Raw genomic sequence first — 19,661 nt, 5'->3', positions numbered from 1 at the left:
TGGGACCCACAGAGCAGGGTACGGGCTGGTGGCAGCTCCATGCTGAAATGACTGGTGCCCTGAGCATCCTCCATTTTGGGATGCCCAGGCCCTGTCATTGGAATCGGTAGATTCCTGATGGAGACAAAATGGCCCCCATGGTCTCTTGCCTTCCATCACCTCTTACCTTGATCTTCCCGAAGTCCCGGGAAACCCTGCCTCTGTCCCTTCCCCCCTTGACTAGCTGTTGGGTGGAAGTTCTGTATGTGGTTGTATGAGGAAGTGCCGACCAGACTGGCTGGAGCCTTCTCAACGACTGTTTGTTGTGGGTACGCCTGTGGGGGGGACCTGGGTGAATGGAGTGTGTGACGAATATGCACTCTATGTTGGGGCTGTCTAGTATCTGATGTTTGACACAATGGTTGAGACAGCCCTGCCCGAAACCGGTATGAATGCAACTTGGAGTGTTGAATGGCTCGGTACTTGTCGAAATACACATAACTTGTTGTGAGTGTCTGGAGAGAAGTGAATGTCCTGAATACCTTGTGTGCCTGATTGGCTGCCTGCATAAATGCCCGTAGTCCTGATTGGATGCTTGAGTGTGACCCAGCAGAATGAATGGGAGATCAACAGTATATCTGGGGACCTCTCACTGCTAGGAATCGTGTTCGGAAGCAGAAGTCCACTACGATGAGTAACTGGAGTAACTGGAGCTTAACCTTGAGCCCTGCTGGACGAGAAGAATTGCTGTTGCTCTCCTTCGCAATCTGAAAGCTGCTGTGCCTCAAGAACTGACCCAGAGAGGACCTGGTCAGGCGCCCTGTTCCCGAGCTACAAGGGACCATCGTGCACAGCCGATCTTTGCCTAAGCTCCCTGGTAGACAGACCTTCGACAGGCTGCCGACCCGATACAGAGGTTGCTGCGGAACTCCAAGGAGAAGCGCCCGGACTGTTGTCCGCCACTGTCGCCGACTTCCGTCTTCATTGATCCAAGGACGCTCTTGTCCGCATTGTCGCTGCTGTATCCTGCTGGAGAAGGCCTGACGGTTGACGCGCCGAGGAGCATCCACCGGTGGGTTTCCCGCCACCCAAGGACCACAGAGACGCTGACGACTCAACGCCCTTGCTGGGCCACAGTTCTTCAACTCTTTGCGGTCCAGAACTATCAAAACCGAGGTGCCCCGCACGTCTCTGCCTGGCAGGACGTTTACGCTTCCCCGTCAATGAGCACCGCTAGGAACGACGCAGCCACTTCACCGTCGTAGCTCGACCTGTTCTCCGTCTGACGTTCGATGACCCGTGACTCCTGCCTTAAAGGGAGGGCACTCAGGAAGGGTTGTCGATTTCCCCGACGAGGACTGCTACAACGCCAGGTACTTTGGGGTTGCAGAACTATTGGAAAGTCTAGTGTGAACAATATATGGACTGGGCTTGTATCTTTCTTCTACAGGTTGCCCAGGTGAGAGGATTTCCACACAGAACTGTGTCTAGGTAGTGGGACCAGTATTCTGCCAATTGCTCAACCATCTTGCTTTCCTTCCTCTCTCTACTGCTGGTTTCCTCTTTATTTTGATCTGTGTGTCATTCTGACCGCATGCACTTTAATGAGATCTAATAACGTTAGTGGTACCACTTTAGAATTGTACATATTTACCATTGTTGATTTTCGGAGTACAAAGTGAGTTATCGTGATCGTGTATATGACCTTGAATATTAATTATATAAAAACTGTGTTTTAACCGATACAGTGTGTGGACATTCCTTTGTGGGTGCTCGGGAACTACACTGTACTTAAGAACCAGCTTGCATCACCTCCTGAGAAGCTAGGCCTTGATTGCTCGACCACGTACCAATAATAGAGAATCTTGGCAGGGGTCTCTGTGTCTCTCCTCTACCAAAAAGAGAGCGGAAGTACAGACTCCCCCCCCCTCCGGTCTTTACAGCTGGTGGCAGCGGTGGGATGCTTATGGTTTTAAGACTCAGTGTATAACCGTGCCACTTACGAAGGATATCTGCACTTTGTTAAATTAAGGTTTAGTCGTGTACAAGATAACTGCATTACAAGCAATGGAATCTATTATGAATGGTAAATTGACTCGGATGAGCTTAGAGGCTCTCCAGAGTGCTTGTGAAGCCAGGGAATAAGACTTTGTGGATAAGTCTAGGCCTGAGCTGATAGCTGCCCTGGTGGGCTACCAGATCGATTGTGAAACTCTTGAAGGGGAGGGGGTACAACCAATGAGGACTCTACCCCGGGGGTTGTCGCCAAATCCGATTCTGAGAATGCCACCCTTCCTGCTGCCTCTGTTCCACACCCCACCAGTTCTTTAGAGCTTGAGATATTAAGGATGAAGTTGGCCTTTGAATATCGCAAGTTGGAAATAGATGCTGAGCTCAAGAAAGAGGAGTTGGCACAGCAAGTGGAACTCAAAAATAGGGATCTTGAACTCAAAGACAAGGACACTGAATGTCAGCGAATCCAGCTAGAGAAGGCTTGAGTGGAGACTTCAGCGAAACCAGTCGAGAGTGTCAGGTCCCCAGCAACTAAATTTATGAAAGATTTGGTTGGTGTGTATGCGGAGGGTTCTGATATCCTCCAATGGATTGAAGCGTTTGAAATGCCTTGTGCAATTCACAATGTTGACAAGAGAGATTGGGCTAAGTGTTTGTTAAGCAAAGTGCCTCAAACTGGATATGACTGTATTCTGAAACTGAGTGTGGAAGAAAGGGGTCGGTATGAGTGCATGAAGTCTGCTTTAATTGCCAAGTTTGGCAAGACACCTACCCAATATCTTAAACGGTTCAGGGATTTTAAGAAACAAAAGAATGTGTCTTGGATTGACTGGGTGAGTGCTGCGCACATGAACATGATGGGGTGGATTGATGGTTACAAAGTGAAAACATTTGTTGAATTGTCCCACCTCTTGTTTTTTGAGCATTTTTCGGAAGCCTGTTCACCAGAGCTGCGTCAGTATGTTGATGACCAGAACATTTTGGACCCCTTTAAGCTGACTAGGTTGGCTGACAAGTGGGTCTCCCACCGGGTGTCCCCTAAGGACTCCAGTGGGAAGGACAGGGACAAAGAAAAGGGGGCCTCTCAGAATGCTGAGGAGTCCCAAAAGCAGTCACAGTCGGGTAAACCAAAACCTTCCTCTCCGAAGACCCAAAAACTTAGTGGGGATAAGTCTGTTGTGGGTGGGAGTAAGAGTAGTGGTCTGCCTGCTGCAAAGCAGGGTCCCAGTGGTTCCAGTACAGTACCCCGCACGCCCGGCACATGTTGGGATTGTGGGGCTCTGGATCACCGAAGGGGTGACCCCAAGTGTAAGGGTAAGGCACTTGGATACCAGGCTGTCAGCCTGACCTATCCCTACTCCGTACCTGAGGTGGAGGCCACTGTTCTCCCCTCCTCTACTGGGATCACCTTCGGTGCTCCTGTAGAGATTTCCTTAGTGTCCCTTGGGGCCTGGGACCAGTACGCAGAAGTACTGGTGATTATCCCGCAAAACACTCGTAGGTTTTTTAGAAGTTTCCTCTTGAATGGCCAGCCTTCAACTGGTTTGAGAGACACTGGGGCAAGCATGACAGTGGTGTACAGGACCCTGCTCAAGCCAGAGGACTATGTAGGTGCTCCTCTGAGAACCACCAGGTTAGCTGGTGGGCCTCTCAAATTATCGCCTGTAGCCTTAGTCAACATTACGATTGGAGACAAGACAGCAAAGCTTCCGGTCCTGGTTCAGGACAATGTGCCTGCGAACATCTTGTTAGGAAATTATTTGGTCGAGTTAGGGGTGATCACGGATTGTCTACCCATGGCTGCTGTGGCGGTCACCCGATCGCAGGTCACACAGGGTCCGGCTGCGAGCCTGGTATCCTTGCCGACGGGGAAACCCAAGGCACGAAATAAACGGAGGAGTAAGAAGGCCGCTCTGTGGAGGGAGCCCCTGCTCTTCCCGCTGTTCCGACAGCACCCATTGGGATCCATGCTCCGGACGGGCCGGGTCCAGTCGTGAATCCTGTCTCAATTCCTGTGGGAGAAGAGTCAGAAGACTTTCCTGTGGGAGAAGCTCTTAACCCGGAGGATCATCCCGACCTTCAATGCTTGTTAGCTGAAGAGGGACCCTCCCGGGCAGACTTCTGTAAAGGACAGAGAGAGTGCCACTCTCTCTCTCTCGAGGGTCTGAGGATACAGGCCCTGTCCCAGGCACAAGGAGAAGTGCCTAGGACGTTTCGGATTTATTGGGAGGGTGAGCTCCTTGTTAGTGAGCCCACTAAGCCTAAACCTGGTGCCATCAAGAAGTTGGTGGTACCCCTGGTTTACAGGCTCTTCCTGCTGCAGTTGGCGCATGAGGTGCCCCTGGCTGGTCATCTTGGTACCAAGAAGACTAAGCAGAAGCTCTCGGCCCATTTCTACTGGCCACGGATGGGAGTAAAAGTGGAGTCCCACTGCAGGACCTGCCCAACTTGTCAGTTGTCTGGCAAGAATGGAGGCAGAGCCATCGGCCCACTGTAACCATTGCCAGTGGTTGGCACACCGTTTGAGAGGGTGGGCATCGACATTGTCAGTCCCCTTGACCCTCCCACATCGAGTGGACAGCGGTTCATCCTGGTCTTGGTCGATCATGCCACCAGGTACCCTGAGGCTATACCCCTTTTTACAGTTACAGCCACGGTGGTTGCCAGGGCTCTCCTGGGCATTTTCACCCGTGTTGGATTCCCTAAGGAGGTTGTCTCCGATAGAGGATCCAACTTCATGTTGAGTTACATGAAAACCATGTGGAAAGAGTGCGGAGTAACTTACAAGTTCTCCACCTCCTACCACCGGCCGACCAACGGTTTGGTTGAGAGATTTAACAAAACTCTCAAGAGCATGTTAGGCACTCTGGAAGAGCCCCTCAGGAAGAAGTGGGATCTTCTCCTGCCATGCCTGCTGTTTGCCTACAGAGAGGTATCTCAAGAGGGTGTTGGTTTCAGCCCCTTTGAGTTACTCTTTGGACATCCCGTTAGGGGACCCTTTGCCTTGATCCGAGAAGGTTCGGAGGCGAACCCTCCAGTTCCCGCCAAGCAAATGGGGGACTATGTGTTAGGTCTCAGACGGAGGATGACACAGGCAACAGCAAATCTTAAGGCCAGCCATGAATTGAATTAGTACTGGCATGACCTTAAAGCATCACAAGTGGATTGGACTCCGGGACAGGAGGTCCTCGTGATGGAGCCTACCAAGCCTCAGGCTTTGGCAGATAAATGGACTGGACCCTTCAGGATAATCTCCAAGATGGGCGAGGTCAATTATCTGGTTGACATGGGAGCCTCGGGGGTCACCCCTCAGGTATTCCATGTCAACAGGCTGAAGCCTTTCCACAGGCGTGCCGAGGTCTCATGTCTCTTGCTAGCTTCAGGGCAAGAAGAGGATGAGAGTGAGCCCCTTCCTGATTTGCTGCATAGCAACCCTCAGGATGGCACCGTAGAGGGAGTACATCTCTCTCCCGATCTGACAGCAGAGCAGCAGCGGGCCTGCAGGGCTTTGCTCCGGCAGTACGCCTCTCTGTTTTCCCTGACACCAGGCCTTACACCGTGGTGTAGGCATGAGATTGACACTGGTGACACTGGCGACAGTGTGCCTGTCAAAAGCAGGTGCTACCGTATGTCAGATACCGTCAGGAACCACATCCAGGCTGAGGTCGCCAAGATGTTGGACCTGGGTGTTATTGAACCCTCAACCAGTCCCTGGTCCAGTCCTGTGGTCCTTGTCCCCAAGGCAAGTTCCCAGACAGGTACCAAGGATTGGCGGTTCTGTGTGGACTACCGAGGAGTCAATGCTGTCACCAAAACTGACGCGCACCCATTGCCCCGGGCTGATGAGCTTGTGGACACGATAGGTGCTGCCAAATTTGTGAGCACCTTCGACTTTACCTCAGGCTATTGGCAGATAGCTCTGACGGACCATGCCAAGGAAAAGACGGCGTTCTCAACACCAGAGGGACTCTACTAGTTTAGAGTCATGCTTTCCGGGTTGAAGAACGCCCCTGACACTTTCCAGAGATTAGTCAACCATGCGCTCAGTGGGCTGGAAGCCTTTTGTGTGGCTTACTTAGACGACATTGCAGTCTAAAGTTCCACCTGGGAAGAGCATTTGACTCATCAGGATAAAGTGTTGCAAGCATTAAAAAAGGACTAACCTCACTATCAAGGCCACCGCGTGCCAGATAGCTCAGGGGAAAGTCACCTATCTTGGTCATGAGGTAGGAGGGGGTCAGATCCAACCTCTCCCTAGTAAAGTGCAGGATGTACAGGACTGGGAGACTCCCACTACTCAAACCCAGGTGAGAGCCTTTTTGGGCCTCACTGGGTATTATCGCAATTTCATGGCAGACTATGGAACCATAGCTGCACCCCTGACAGCTCTGACTTCGCCCAAACAACCGAGGAAAGTTAATTGGACGGAAGACTGTCAGAGGGCCTTTGATGGCTTAAAGGAAGTCTGTGTAGGGCACCTGTGTTGTGTGCGCCTGATTACAGCAAGCCCTTTATCGTTCAAACTGACGCCTGCGACACCGGAATTGGAGCTGTCTTGTCCCAGTTAGATGACAAAGGAAGGGAACACCCGATCATATTCATCAGTAGACAACTTAAGGGTGGGGAACATAGGTGGGCTACAGTTAAAAAGGAGTGTTTTAGTATAGTTTGGTGCCTTAGGTCCCAAACCGATCATAAGCCCCAGAAGTGGCTTATGCAGATGAAGGGTGAAAACCAGAAACTGCTCAGGTGGTCCATTAGTCTGCAATAACTAGACTTTACCATTGAGCACAGACCAGGGAAGAGTCACGATAATGCAGATGGCCTTTCCAGAAGGTATGTTGACGTCTGGATGAGGGTGTCTATCCCGTGGGAGATTAGGCACCCTCCACCTCAGTCTAGACTGTGATGCTAGAAATGCATCGGAGGGACAGGGCCTCCGTATCCTTGTCCTTTACTGTTTTTATCGTGTGTTCTGTCGTGTTTTCCGCGCAGGAGTTCATGTGGGACACCTGGCGGTGCAGCTCTCTCTTTTGGTTTGGTGAACAGACCCGTGGGATACCCTTATGGCACCATGGGTAGGGGTACAACCCTGTGCCCCTAGTGTATGTTTTTGGGCACCTGTGTGTGACCCACAGAGCAGGGTATGGTCTGGTGGCAGCTCTGTGCTGAAATGACTGGTGCCCTGAGCGTCCTCCATTTTGGGATTCCCAGGCCCTGTCTGTCACAGGTTTCCTCCCTTCTCACCTGTCTATGTTGTTTACTGGAGTTCTTTGAAGGAGTCTTCTTGCGCACAGTTCGGGTCTTGTATAACCCAGTGCGAACGTCTTCGGGTTCCAGCGTGCATTCAGCGTTCGATTCCTGCAACATTCAGAATGTCCGGGAAATCCTGGAAGCGATGAAGAGTGTACCCGGAGACGGGTACACGGAGGTCCAGGATACAGTGTAAGAGGAAGGAATGAATGAGGAAGGGAACAAATAGGGGCCAAGAACCAGAAATCAATGAAGTCAGCGAGAGCAAGCTACGGCAGCACACGTCTAGCCACAGCAAGTGGTAGCGTTGAGACGCACGGGGATGTGGGGGCGTGGCTTATTTATAGAACGTGCTACATCTGACGCGGAAGCCTGTAAACAATGTTATGTGTTCTGAAGGCCATGTTGGGAGTACTGCAGAGTGCAAGCCCCAATGTGTCAGGGACCAGGAAGTCCAGAAGGGACGCGTCCGACGGTTCATGACACTGTTATTGGAATCGGTAGATTCCAATGGAGACAAAATGGCCCCATGGCCTCTTGCCTTCCATCACCTGTTACCTTGATCTTCCCGAAGTCCCGGGAAGCCCTGCCTCTGTCCCTTCCCCCTGACTGGCTGTTGGGTGCATTCTATGTTGGGGCTGTCTAGTATCTGGTGTTTGACACAATGGTTGAGACAGCCCTGCCCGAAACCGGTATGAATGCAGCTTGGAGTGTTGAATGGATCGGTACTTGCCCCAATACACATAACTTGTTGTGAGTGTCTGGAGAGAAGTGAATGGCCTGAATACCTTGTGTGCCTGATTGGCTGCCTGCCTGCATGAATGCCCGTAGTCGTGATTTGATGCTTGAGTGTGACCCAGCGGAATGAATGGGAGATCAACAGTATATCTGGTGACCTCTCACTGCTAGGAATCGTGTTCGGAACATGAAGTCCACTACGATGAGTAACTGGAGTAACTGAAGCTTAACCTTGAACCCTGCTGGACAAGAAGAATTGCTGTTGCTCTCCTTTGCAATCTGAAAGCTGCTGTGCCTCAAGAACTGACCCAGAGAGGACCTGGTAAGGCGCCCTCTTTCCGAGCTACGAGGGACCATCGTGCACAGCCGATCTTTACCTAAGCTCCCTGGTAGACAGACCTTCGACAGGCTGCCGACACGATACAGGGATTGCTGCGGAACTCCATGGAGAAGTGCCCGGACTGTTGTCTGTCACTGTCGCCGACTGGAGCCGCCGTGCTTCCGTTGCCTAAGAACTTCATTGATCCAAGGACACTCTCGTCTGCATCGTCGCTGCTGTATCCTGCTGGAGAAGTCTTGACCGTCGACACGCCGAGGAGCATCCACTGGTGGGTTTCCCGCCACCCAAAGACCACAGAGACGCCGAGGACTCGACGCCCTTGCTGGGACACAGTTCTTCAACTCTTTGCGGTCGAGAACTATCGACACCGAGGTGCCCCGCACGCCTCTTCCTGGCAGGACGTTTACGCTGCCCCGTCAACGAGCACCGCTAAGAACGATGCAGCCACTTAACCGTCGTAGCTCGACCTGTTCTCTGTCGGACGTTCGACGACCCGTGACTCCTGCCTTAAAGGGAGGGCGCTCAAGAAGGGTTATCGATTTCCCCGGTGAGGAACGCTACAACGCCAGGTACTTTGGGGTTGCAGAACTATTGGAAAGTCTAGTGTGAACAATATATGGACTTGGCTTGTATCTTTCTTCTACAGGTTGCCCAGGTCGGGGGATCTCCACACCGAACTGTGTCTAGGTAGTGGGACCAGTATTCTGCCAATTGCTCAACCATCTTGCTTTCCTTCCTCTCTCTACTGCAGGTTTCCTCTTTATTTTGATCTGTGTGTCATTCTGACCGTATGCACTTTAATGAGATCTAATAACGTTAGTGGTACCACTTTAAAATGGTACATATTTACCATTGTTGATTTTTGGAGTACAAAGTGAGTTATCGTGATCGTGTATATGACCTTGAATATTAATTATATAAAAACTGTGCTTTAACCGATACAGTGTGTGGACATTCCTTTGTGGGTGCTCGGGGACTACACTGTACTTAAGAACCAGCTCGCATCACATCCTGAGAAGCTAGGCCTTGATTGCTCGACCACGTACCACTAATAGAGAATCTTGGCAGGGGTCTCTGTGTCTCTCCTCTTGTCATGACCCATAGAACTTGCCCTTTCTGGACTTCCTGGTCCTTATCGCGACGAGGCTTGTATTCTTTGTTACTCCCAACATGGCCGTGCCAAGCGACTTGCCTCGCACCAGCCTTCACGTCGTACACACGGCACGTTCTATAAATTGGCCACGCCCCCCCGCCTCTCAACGCTATCATTAGGTAGTGACTTGACGTGTGTGTGCTGTTCGGCGAATCCAGTATTCCTAGTTCCTGGTTCCTTCTTCCTTCCTTTCACCCCTTCCCTCTAATCTACTCCCGGAATCCTCATTCCTAGCGACCGCTACCTTTTTCCTGGACATCCTGGAACAGCGGCCTTCCCGGAACGCTGAACGCGCTCTGCAGCCGGACGAGACTCGAGTGAGCCTTTACAAGACCCGATCCGTCCACAAGAGGAATCCTCCCGCGGAACAGAGCAATCCCAGGTGAGAAGGGGGGAGATGTACGACACCTCTACCAAATAGAGAGCGGAAGTACAGACCCCCCCCTCCGGTCTTTACAGGCAGGCATCGGCCAGAGGGCAGGAGGACCCTGGAATGGGAGTGTCTTCCGTGTGGCAGCTGTTGGGCCAGCAGATAGATGCGGAGCGGCTGCGGGCGGAGGAGGCACGGCTCACTATTGTCAGGGCAGAGAACTCCATGCGCAGGGCATTGAGGTGGGCTGAGTGCCTCGAGGCAACTCGCAGGGAGTTTGAACATGCCATGACTGCATCCCTGCGAGACCTCGAGGACAGGGAAGAGGCCCGCCTCTGGGACATCGACGTGGAGTTCGATGATGCCCTGACCCGGAACATCACTGAGTGAGTCGTAGGACTTGCCCGCCGCCATTGTATATAGTTCATTAGTCTTAGGTTTCCTTTATTTTTCTTTTATTTTGGAGTTAATGGACATTGCTCCACTTCGTGTATATAGTGTTTTCTTCGTAGGACTTTGTTGTAGGTTTCCTTTTGTTTGTGGATCATGGACCATTTGGACTTCCATTGTATATATTTGCAGACTTGTACATACTTTCTTTTTCTATATTCCCATGGATCAATGTTCTTTTAAAATTTGGATTATGATTTTATTGTGGACATTGGCAATGGACCACTTTTTTATTGTACATGATTTTTCTTTTTTTTACTTCATTGGATTTACAATTTTTTTTTTCTTAATCTGTCATTGTACATTGATTTTCATTTTATAATTCCTCCCAGTCAGTTCATTATGGTTTTTAATACATTTATTCTAACTTCTAGATTGGTGTTGTGTTCTGTCATTGGTTTTGTGCATGTCTCATTGAACATTTCCTCAGTCATGTGTTGCCACTGTGTGGCTCGGTTGTGCATTCCTGCATGGGCATGGTGTTCATTTAGAGTATCATGGCATGGGTAATTTGGGAGTGAGTTCTGTGGATGGTTGCATGCTTGGACTGGGGGGCAAGGGGAATTAGAGTTGGCTTTAGGGACATGGCTCTGTTTTGTTAGGACAGCCTCATTACACGGTAGGCGGTAGGGATTTACCGGCACCGGTAAAATACCGGTACCGGTAAATCCCTGCCGCCTTACTACGAGGTCCCTTAGCTGGTTGGAGTTTTAACGCCTGCTTTTTGCAGGCGTTAAATACCAACCCGCTAAGGGACCTCGGAGCTAATTACGGCACCGCAAAATTGCGGTGCCGTAATTAGCGCCTTCCCCATTCCCATAGAGCCCTATGGGGCAGAAATGGGAATGGGGAAGGGCAATGGCGGAAGGGGGATTTACCGCCCCTCCAACCTTGGGATGGGGCGGTAAATCCCCTTTCCGCCAAGGCGGTGCCGGTATTTTACCGGCATGAGCCATGGCGCTAATAGCGCCATGGCTCACCGCCTACCGTGTAATGAGGCCCGTTGTTTGTTGGGAGATGAGTCGGGGCCTGCTGGCAGGTGCCCGTCACTGCTGGGTGGGTGGGGGTGCAGGGGGACATGAGTCGGGGTCTGCTGGCAGGTGCCCGTCACTGCTGGGGGGGACATGTGTTGGGGCTCACAAGTGCATGGTGCCATGTGGGCTGCCTGTGGGGCATGCCCAGGGTGGATGGGCTGCCTGCAGGGCATGGCCAGGGGTGTAGGGTAGTCCCCTGTGGTGTGGGCTGCCTGCAGGGCCTGGGGAGGGGTTAGGGGGCACACCCGGGAGGACCCACACTGCCAAATCACGTGTAATACTCCAAGCGCACCCCCAGGATACACATACCCCTCTCGCGCTAGCAAAATCACGTGTAAAACTTCACACGCACCCCTCAGAATACACGTACCCCGCTCGCGCCAGGCCAATAGCGTGCAAAACTTCACACGCACCCCTCAGAATACACATACCCCGCTCGCGCTAGGCCAATAGCACGTAAAACTTCACACGCACCCCCAGAATACACGCAGGAAGCCCAGCCACCCAGGTGATGCCCCGCAGGCAGCCCTTCACCCCTGGGCATGCCCCGCAGGCAGCCCACTCCACAGGGGGAACTTTTTCCACGTTTTACACGCTATTGGCCTAGCGCGAGCGGGGTACGTGTATTCTGAGGGGTGCATGTGAAGTTTTACACGCGATAGGCCTGGCGCGAGCAGGGTACCTGTATTCTGAGGGGTGCGTGTGAAGTTGTACACACTATTGGCCTAGCGTGAGCGGGGTACGTGTATTCTGAGGGGTGTGTGTGAAGTTTTACATGCGATAGGCCTGGCGCGAGCGGGGTACGTGTATTCTGAGGGGTGTGTGTGAAGTTTTACACGCGATAGGCCTAGCGCGAGTGGGATACGTGTATTCTGAGGGGTGCGTGTGAAGTTTTACACGCGATAGGCCTGGCGCGAGCAGGGTACGTGTATTCTGAAGGGTGCGTGTGAAGTTTTACGTGCTATTGGCCTAGCGCGAGCAGGGTATGTGTATTCTGAGGGGTGTGTGTGAAGTTTTACACGCGAGAGGCCTGGCGCGAGCGGGGTACGCGTATTCCGAGGGGTGCGCCTGTACATTTTCACGCTTTTGGCTGCCGTGAGTGCGGTACGGATGGTATTTTCACGTGATTACAGTGTACCGGCCCTGTGAGCTGGTGCAAGGTTAGCTCGGCCCTTTGTGCTGCATTGGGGATTTCAATGCCTTTTCCTTGCGCAAGGGGCGTTCTTGGGGGGCGTAACTGGCGCTGTGGGATGTTTTCTGTGCCAGCGCACAAAATGGCTTGGAAATTCCATGAATACGCGGTGCGCCAGAATGCTGTTTAGCGCACACGGCTGGAGCACGCTCCCTCGCTGCGCTGCTCGCGTGCGCTGCTTCTGCACTGAAATCTATGAATTACCCCCTTTATCATTTGTTTGTTGCATCAGGGCCTCTGAAAGAAGAGACTTTGAATGGCAAAGAGACTTTGGCATAGAAGGCCTAATGTTGATGCTTGGAACAGCACCCTCGTGCTAGAAAAGCCAGAGACTGTGCTAAGATCCAGTGTGCTGCCTTGTCCCGTGCTAAAAACATGGGGAAGGGAAACCTACGGCTTGAATATCCTGACATCTAATTTCTTGAACACTTTTTCTTTTACATAACATTGTTTCCCACACTATTTGTATTTAGAGGTAATGATTGGTAATAGGTTTATTGTTATAGGCCCTTTTAGTTGGACAAGACACCACTAGGACGTTATTATTATTTGATGATCGCAGCTTGCTCCCATCTTTAGATTTAGGATTAGATGGGCGTTTTTCAAACCCAATGGAAGTTTAATAAACAACCTTGAACTGTGGTCACTTGTGTCTGTTTTACTCTTGATACCATGCCTTCCTTAAAGTATGCTCTTGATTAAAAGCAAGTTTCCAGACATGATAAGCAGCAACCGATATTACAATTAATTCCGCCCCGTAGATGTTGCTCCAGAACTGCTCAGTTTCAATAAAATTAATGTTCGTTACATGACTGGAGTAGCTCTTCAAGTAGTAAGGCATCAGTTTGGAACATCTAGTGAGGAGGTGATGTGCTGTTTCAGTGGTCAAGTTACAAAACGGGCAAGTCTGCTCCTCACGAGGTAAATTGAACCATCTGCCTGTGTGCTCTCCGGACAGTAGTATATTGAAATGTAAATATGTAAGAAATCAGAGAAGTTGTGGTGCATGTAGCTTCGTCAAGTGTGATCTAGGAGAGTTTCGTTTGAATCCCTGTGTGCTATATGCCACGTATAATTTATTTTTCGATAAAAGGTCAAGTTTTAACATCATGTCAAAAACTCTGGTTTTATTCTTTAAGATTTCTGAAAAATGGGGGCGTTGTATCATTTTGTCAAATACAATTTCAATATTGCTAAAGTGACTGAGTGCCGTGTAGCGTAAGTCAGACAAAAAAGTACTGGAGCTCTCCTGAGAATAATGGGTTGGCAAAGGCCTATCAATGTATTAGATCCCATGGTGGTGGTGATCATATTATGAAAAAGGCTGCAGTGTTGTTGAAACCATATTGAACGGACAGAAGGGACCCCCAATTCACTTCGAAGGGCCTCGACTGGCACAGAGGCAAGAACTCCCAGTATCGAGTGCCAAACCTTGCCTTCAATTTGCCCACCTAGACCAATTTGGATTCTTGTAGTACTACAAAGCTGTAAAGAATCCCTGGTAATATGATCCTCTATAAATCAAGGTCAAGCCCTAAACATTAGAGCCTTTTTTATTTAATGAATCTTTTAAGGTAAAGCCATTTATTTAGAATATTTGGTCAAATAAAATCAGCATAAAAAGCCATGAGCTGGGATGCACCAATTGGAGTGCCTAGATATATATATTTCGGAGGCTTGTGGATCTGCTTAGATCACATGCTATGCATAGGCCGAAATCTAGTGGTAGCCGCAAAGTATTACATTTTTTTGTTTTCGAAACTCGAAAAGGGACGTCTACAGGCTGTGCCAGTAATACTATCCCTAGTATGACGTCCACTTTACCCATGGTCCTTCACGTATCGAGGTCCCTCAGTTTGTAGTCAGACGCATATCGCAGAGTTCCTTCTTGGCTGACGCCATTACTTAGTAAAGTTTAAACTTAGATTTCTTTCTGTCATTTCGATAACCGTACACCGCAAGATATCCAGAAATGGCTTTCGAGGACAAGAACATCCGTTGACGACAGCGTCTCCTATCTGAACAAACTTTGTCTGCGGCCTTCCAGGCCCCAACAGGCCTCAGCCCTGCACAGTAGGGAGAGTGGCTGGCCATTCTGCTATGGAGACGACACCCGGCGGCTGAGGCACCCCCAGTTCACACCACACCAAGCACATACCGTGGCCGAAAGTCGACCAGGTCATCGACCCATAGGCCACACGTGGTGTCGAAGAGAAGGTCCGATCATTCCCTGTCTGTCATGCACCACAGGGGGAATTGGTCACTGTGGCGACTGTGGCGACGCATAGCCATGGTGATCCCACATTTTCCCAAGATGTTGCTGCAGTCTCTGAAGCGCATTGAAGTCTGTGTGATTCTCCCTCGGGTAGCTCTGCCCACTCTGCACGCTGGAGCTCCATATGTGCGAGCTGGACTTCCGGAGAAGGGCGTTGCTACGCCTATAGTCAGATGCTCGTGAGTACGACTCTAGGAACTTCATTGCATTTGTCTATTGTCGCTTGTTCTGTCCTCTGATCGCTTTGTCCTCCCCTGTAGTCCGACGTTGTACAAGTCCCGGTCCCGGCACAAGGCTTCTCTTTCATTTCCTGGTCGCACTGAGAAGCATGGGTGTTGCCTAGTAATGGTGCGTCTCAGACCCCTCGCCTTCCTTCCCTTCCTGCATAATTTCCTGGTGACTAACCTTCTTGTCTGTCTCATCTCCCCAGCCATCTCAGTTACCCGACCTCCCCCCTATCCAGATAGCTGATATCTCCGCCACCATTTCCCTGCGGTTTCTCTCCACTTTGCTCGGCAGTGCAGAGGTAGGTTCCTTTCTCCTTTCTTGCATTCCTAGCAATACCGGCTTCAGTACAAACTACTTTACACCTTGGTCATGTAACCTCCTAGCCCTGAATACCTCCTTAGGGAACCCAGACAAAGAGAACAAGGTCTGCTGCCCTGGGACAGAGTTGTAACGATTGCTCCAGGGTAACCCTTCCTTCCTTTCTTACCTGTTGCCCTCTACTCCTTATCCAGGAAGTTGTTAACCCCTTCTCACTCGACAATATTTAGGTTAGCCATGGGGTAAATCAGCATCAAGCGAAGAAGAGACCACGAGACGTCTCTATTCATCACAAATTCAACCTTTGATGAAGACTACGCTCCATCAGGGTTTTTTCCCCCAGAGGGTTTACCTGGGGGCTCAGTTCTCCCTTCCCGTTACCACAGAGGCAGAGAGGGGGCTCAGAGTCAGTAGGGGAATCCTCACTTTCGAAAGGCAATCCATCTGGTACAGCTTAGTGCAATTTAGTGTTTTGCTTGCATAGCACATGCACCATCCTAACACGTTTGTCACACTGTCCTCTGGGCCATCGCGGTCGCGATCACCACATGACAGTCCCCGAAACAAATGCCAAAGTCTGTTTCTGGCCCTGCGTCCAAATCTGGGAAGTCCTCGGGTTCTGACGACGGGTCGGCGGCCCTGGGAAAAAGCTCTGAATTGAGCGACTTAATTAAAAAACATGTCCCTGACACGCTAATGAAGTCTGAATGTTGAAAAACTCTAAATCTTTGATGCACAAAGCCTCAAAGTGACAGGGTACAAAAACTTAGGGATTATTCTACCCCTGAGGACACCCTTTCAGGGACAATGCATCATAAACAGACCCATGCCCTAGAGCCCCCTCCTACACATGGTCGCTCAGAATTACCAAGCTCCTTCCAATGGACCCCAGAACAATTTGATAGGGTCATGAGGAGAATGTCCAGTTTTATACATTTCTTTGATGAACACTGAGATCAACTCCACAACCTTCAGGCCCCCCTCAGGGCGAGGCAGCAAGCAAACAGTCCGCCGCAAAGAAAGCCCACCTAGACGCTGCACAAGCTACTACCTCATATCAAGACATAGATCAAGATACATATTATTGGGACACTGAAGGCTCACATGACCCTGGCTCGTATTCAGACCCAGAGGACCAAGGAGACACATGGGATGTATACCAATACTATGATGATGACGACTTATACATCATCCAATCCCTAGACCACATTGACCAGCCGGTGGCTGACTCCCCAGTTGACAACCAGCCGTAGTACAATGACCTGCTCTTAAAGGCTGCAGAACACTTTAAGATAGATACCCAGGAAGCGCAAGTCGATAAGGACTTCGTAGAAGCCATCCTTGGGAATACAAAATCTGCAGCACAGTTTATCCCTTTGCTGCAATCAGTCCAAAGATGTATTCAGCCCTCTCTGCTTACCCCCAATCTGACAAGGGCAGTCAACCCATGAATCGAAAAGATGTTTAGACCAGCCCATTCAGACCCTTTATACATTAGGGGACAGCTAAAGCCTGACTCTCTAGTAGTTACCACCACAAGAAAGAGAGCGGGAACACCTCTAGCCTCTGCCAAAGCCCCTCCTGACAAGGAGAGTAAGCAAACCTACACCCTGGGCACGAAGGTAGCTTCCTCGGCTGCCTATGAAATAAGAATAGCTAATAGCTGGATTGGCGTACACCAAGATGGTGCTGTGGCATCTTTCTCTGAGCCCAGTGAGGTCGGCTACTCCGGAGCGACTGGTGTCTGATCGGAGGGGGGATACACCCGAAGTGGCGCTTGTGCGATTACCGTTCATCTCCTCTGTCACCGGACCAGATGATGGTGATCCGGCTGCATTAAACAGGTGATACATACCCTCTCTCCCGCACGAAGCGCTCTATTTGGGAGGGACCGGTGGCGCTTGAGGTGGAGGAGCTTTCTTGGACTCTTGAAAATCAGGACGGTAGGATCTACTTCTCCCCCCCCTCACCCACCGGAGCACCATTATTGCAAGATATAACTCTGCTGCTAGTTGTCAACATCTGACAATGGGACCTCACTGGCTCCTGATCCACGGGCGCATGGGACACTGCCCTCCTCCCTCTGGTGCTACTATATGCTGGGCTCCTCTGTGGTGGATCAGGTGACTTCATGGGACTTCCTTAAGGGCCTTTCTTGCTGCCGTAGCGGAGTGCGCTGCGCTCTGTGTGGCGTCCGGCAGCTAAACACTCCCCAGAGCCATTTGTGAGGGGGCGATCCATGTGAATAACTGCAGAAGAGCAAGTGCAAAGGTGTCTTCACCAGTGGAGGACCCACCACCCCGTGATCAGTTATTAATATGTCTAAACACCCCAAGGCACAGAAGAATGTGGACATGTCCTTTATGTTGTTGCTGGCAGAGAAAGGAAAGAAATTGGATTTGGCAAAGTTCCACCCCCGACCCCCTCCATGGCTCGATAGGCCCATCTGGGCAACTAGCCACTAAGGACATTCAATCCTTTATGCTTTATATCAAAACTGAATTCCACCGTTTCATGGCTGAAATGTCCTCTAAATTAGAGCACACAGATCAGAGGGTGGTAGAGATGGAACAGAGGCTGGGAGATGTGGGGGTACAAGCTGTAGAGCACGCATCCACCCTGCAGGAGGTTCAACGGAAAATTCGAGCCCTGGAGGACAGAAAGGAGATCCTGGAATACAAACAAGTGGACGCAGAGAACAGGGCTCGGAGGAATAATTTGAGGATTAGAGGAATGCCCACATCTGTCCCAGAACAAGACATGATGGAACATATAGGGAACATTTTTCAATCTCTCTTGACACACATCGACAAGCCACTGCTCTTGTTAGACTGCACTCAGAGACTGCTTTCCTGCCGGGGGCTAGCTTTGAACGTCCCGCCGGATGTGATTACCCGAGTCGACTTCTATACAACGATGCAGGAGATCCTGGCGTTGGGTCGTACCAGGGACAAACTATGTTTCCAGGGCTCCCCCAACAGATTTTCCAGGACGTAACAGCCGCTAAAATTACAAAACTCGGAGCGCTCCAGCCTCTAACTTTCTTCTTGCGGGACCTAAAGATCAGGTACCGCTGGCTTTTTCCCACCTCAGTACAGTTCACATTTAAGGGGGTGTCCCGGACGATATCCTGCCTGGAGGATGCAGAGGGGGTCCTCAACACATCCTCCCCAGACAAGGAAGGTGACTCCTCGCCGGACACTCCTGAGGGAGCCAAGGGCCTTGAACCGAAGCAACAATGTTCTGTTTGGTCCAGAGTCCAGAGAGGTCGCAATCCAGGGAAATCCCTGCCACCTCTTGATCCAAAAAGTAATGCAGCCACTACAGGGGTCTTCTGCTCTTTTATTGATTTCCTCAACTCTGGCAGCTGGCTCCGGGGAAGCACCGATTAATGCGGATTCAAGGTGGCCGTCACTCGGCTTGCGCCTGTCCACAAGGGGGTGACACCTGAAGTTCCTTGGGGAGTTTTGCCTTATGTTCTTGGCAACCTTGAGTTTTGGAGTCCGTTGTTCGGATTCTATTTTTTGTTGCTGTTTGCTTAGTTAGTGAAAACCTCAGTTGGAGCGGGATGTCGGGAGTCTTCATGTCCTACATGGCATCTGAAAGCCCCTAGTCCCCCTGCTCCTCATGGAAGTGAAAAATCCGGCAGTACCTCACATGAACCTGAGATTTGTTTCGCTAAATGTGAAAGACTTGAACTGTCCAGTAAACAGAAATCGATTCTGAGGTGATTGAAAGATTTAGAGGGAACAGTAATTTTTTTGCAGGTAACCCATCTCCTTCCAGTGGACTACACTCGCCTTCGGAGTAAAGACTTCCCCAATCAATTCTTGGCCTGAGGTGGGTGGAAAACGGGGGGGAACAGCAATTCTAATGGCAAGGGGCATCCAGTTTGAAGAGTTGGACACTATTTGAGACCCTGGAGGGATGTAAAATATAGCCCGCTGGGGCAACTATAATCGTTAATCTCGATCTACCCCCCCAACGAAAAGGCTGGTGGAATTAGAATCGTCTCTCTTTCCCTTTCTAGAGGGCCAGATTATTAATGGGGGTGGCATTTATGGTGTCCCTGACCCCAAAAAAGATAAAACACATGCTCCCTCTCCCAGAGATTTCAAAATCGCGCTTAGTATTCTTCACTTTTTCAAGACCCTCCCTAGGAGTCGTGGATGCTTTAAGAATATTCTATCCAGAAGAGCAGGACTTTACTTTTTTCTCGCAGGTTCATCCCTCCTCTTCCCGTATCAATTTGATCCTGGTGTCACCTAGGCTTATGCATTTATTGATAAGGTGGCTTTCACCCCCAGGGTTCTCTCAG

At 50.5% G+C, this 19,661-nt stretch overlaps 1 protein-coding gene across 1 annotated transcript in view; it reads left to right on the top strand.

Annotated features, from left to right (window-relative positions):
• Positions 1-19,661, top strand: part of LOC138567268 (uncharacterized) — a 1,463,541-nt gene that overhangs the window by 933,202 nt on the left and 510,678 nt on the right. The window lies entirely within an intron of this gene.

This window comes from Ambystoma mexicanum, chromosome 2p (assembly GCF_040938575.1).
Source record: "Ambystoma mexicanum isolate Mex_15411 chromosome 2p, UKY_AmexF1_1, whole genome shotgun sequence".
Taxonomy (NCBI): domain Eukaryota; kingdom Metazoa; phylum Chordata; class Amphibia; order Caudata; family Ambystomatidae; genus Ambystoma; species Ambystoma mexicanum.
The sequence above is the reverse complement of the archived record's forward strand: the minus strand, read 5'-3'. Positions and strand labels throughout refer to the sequence as shown.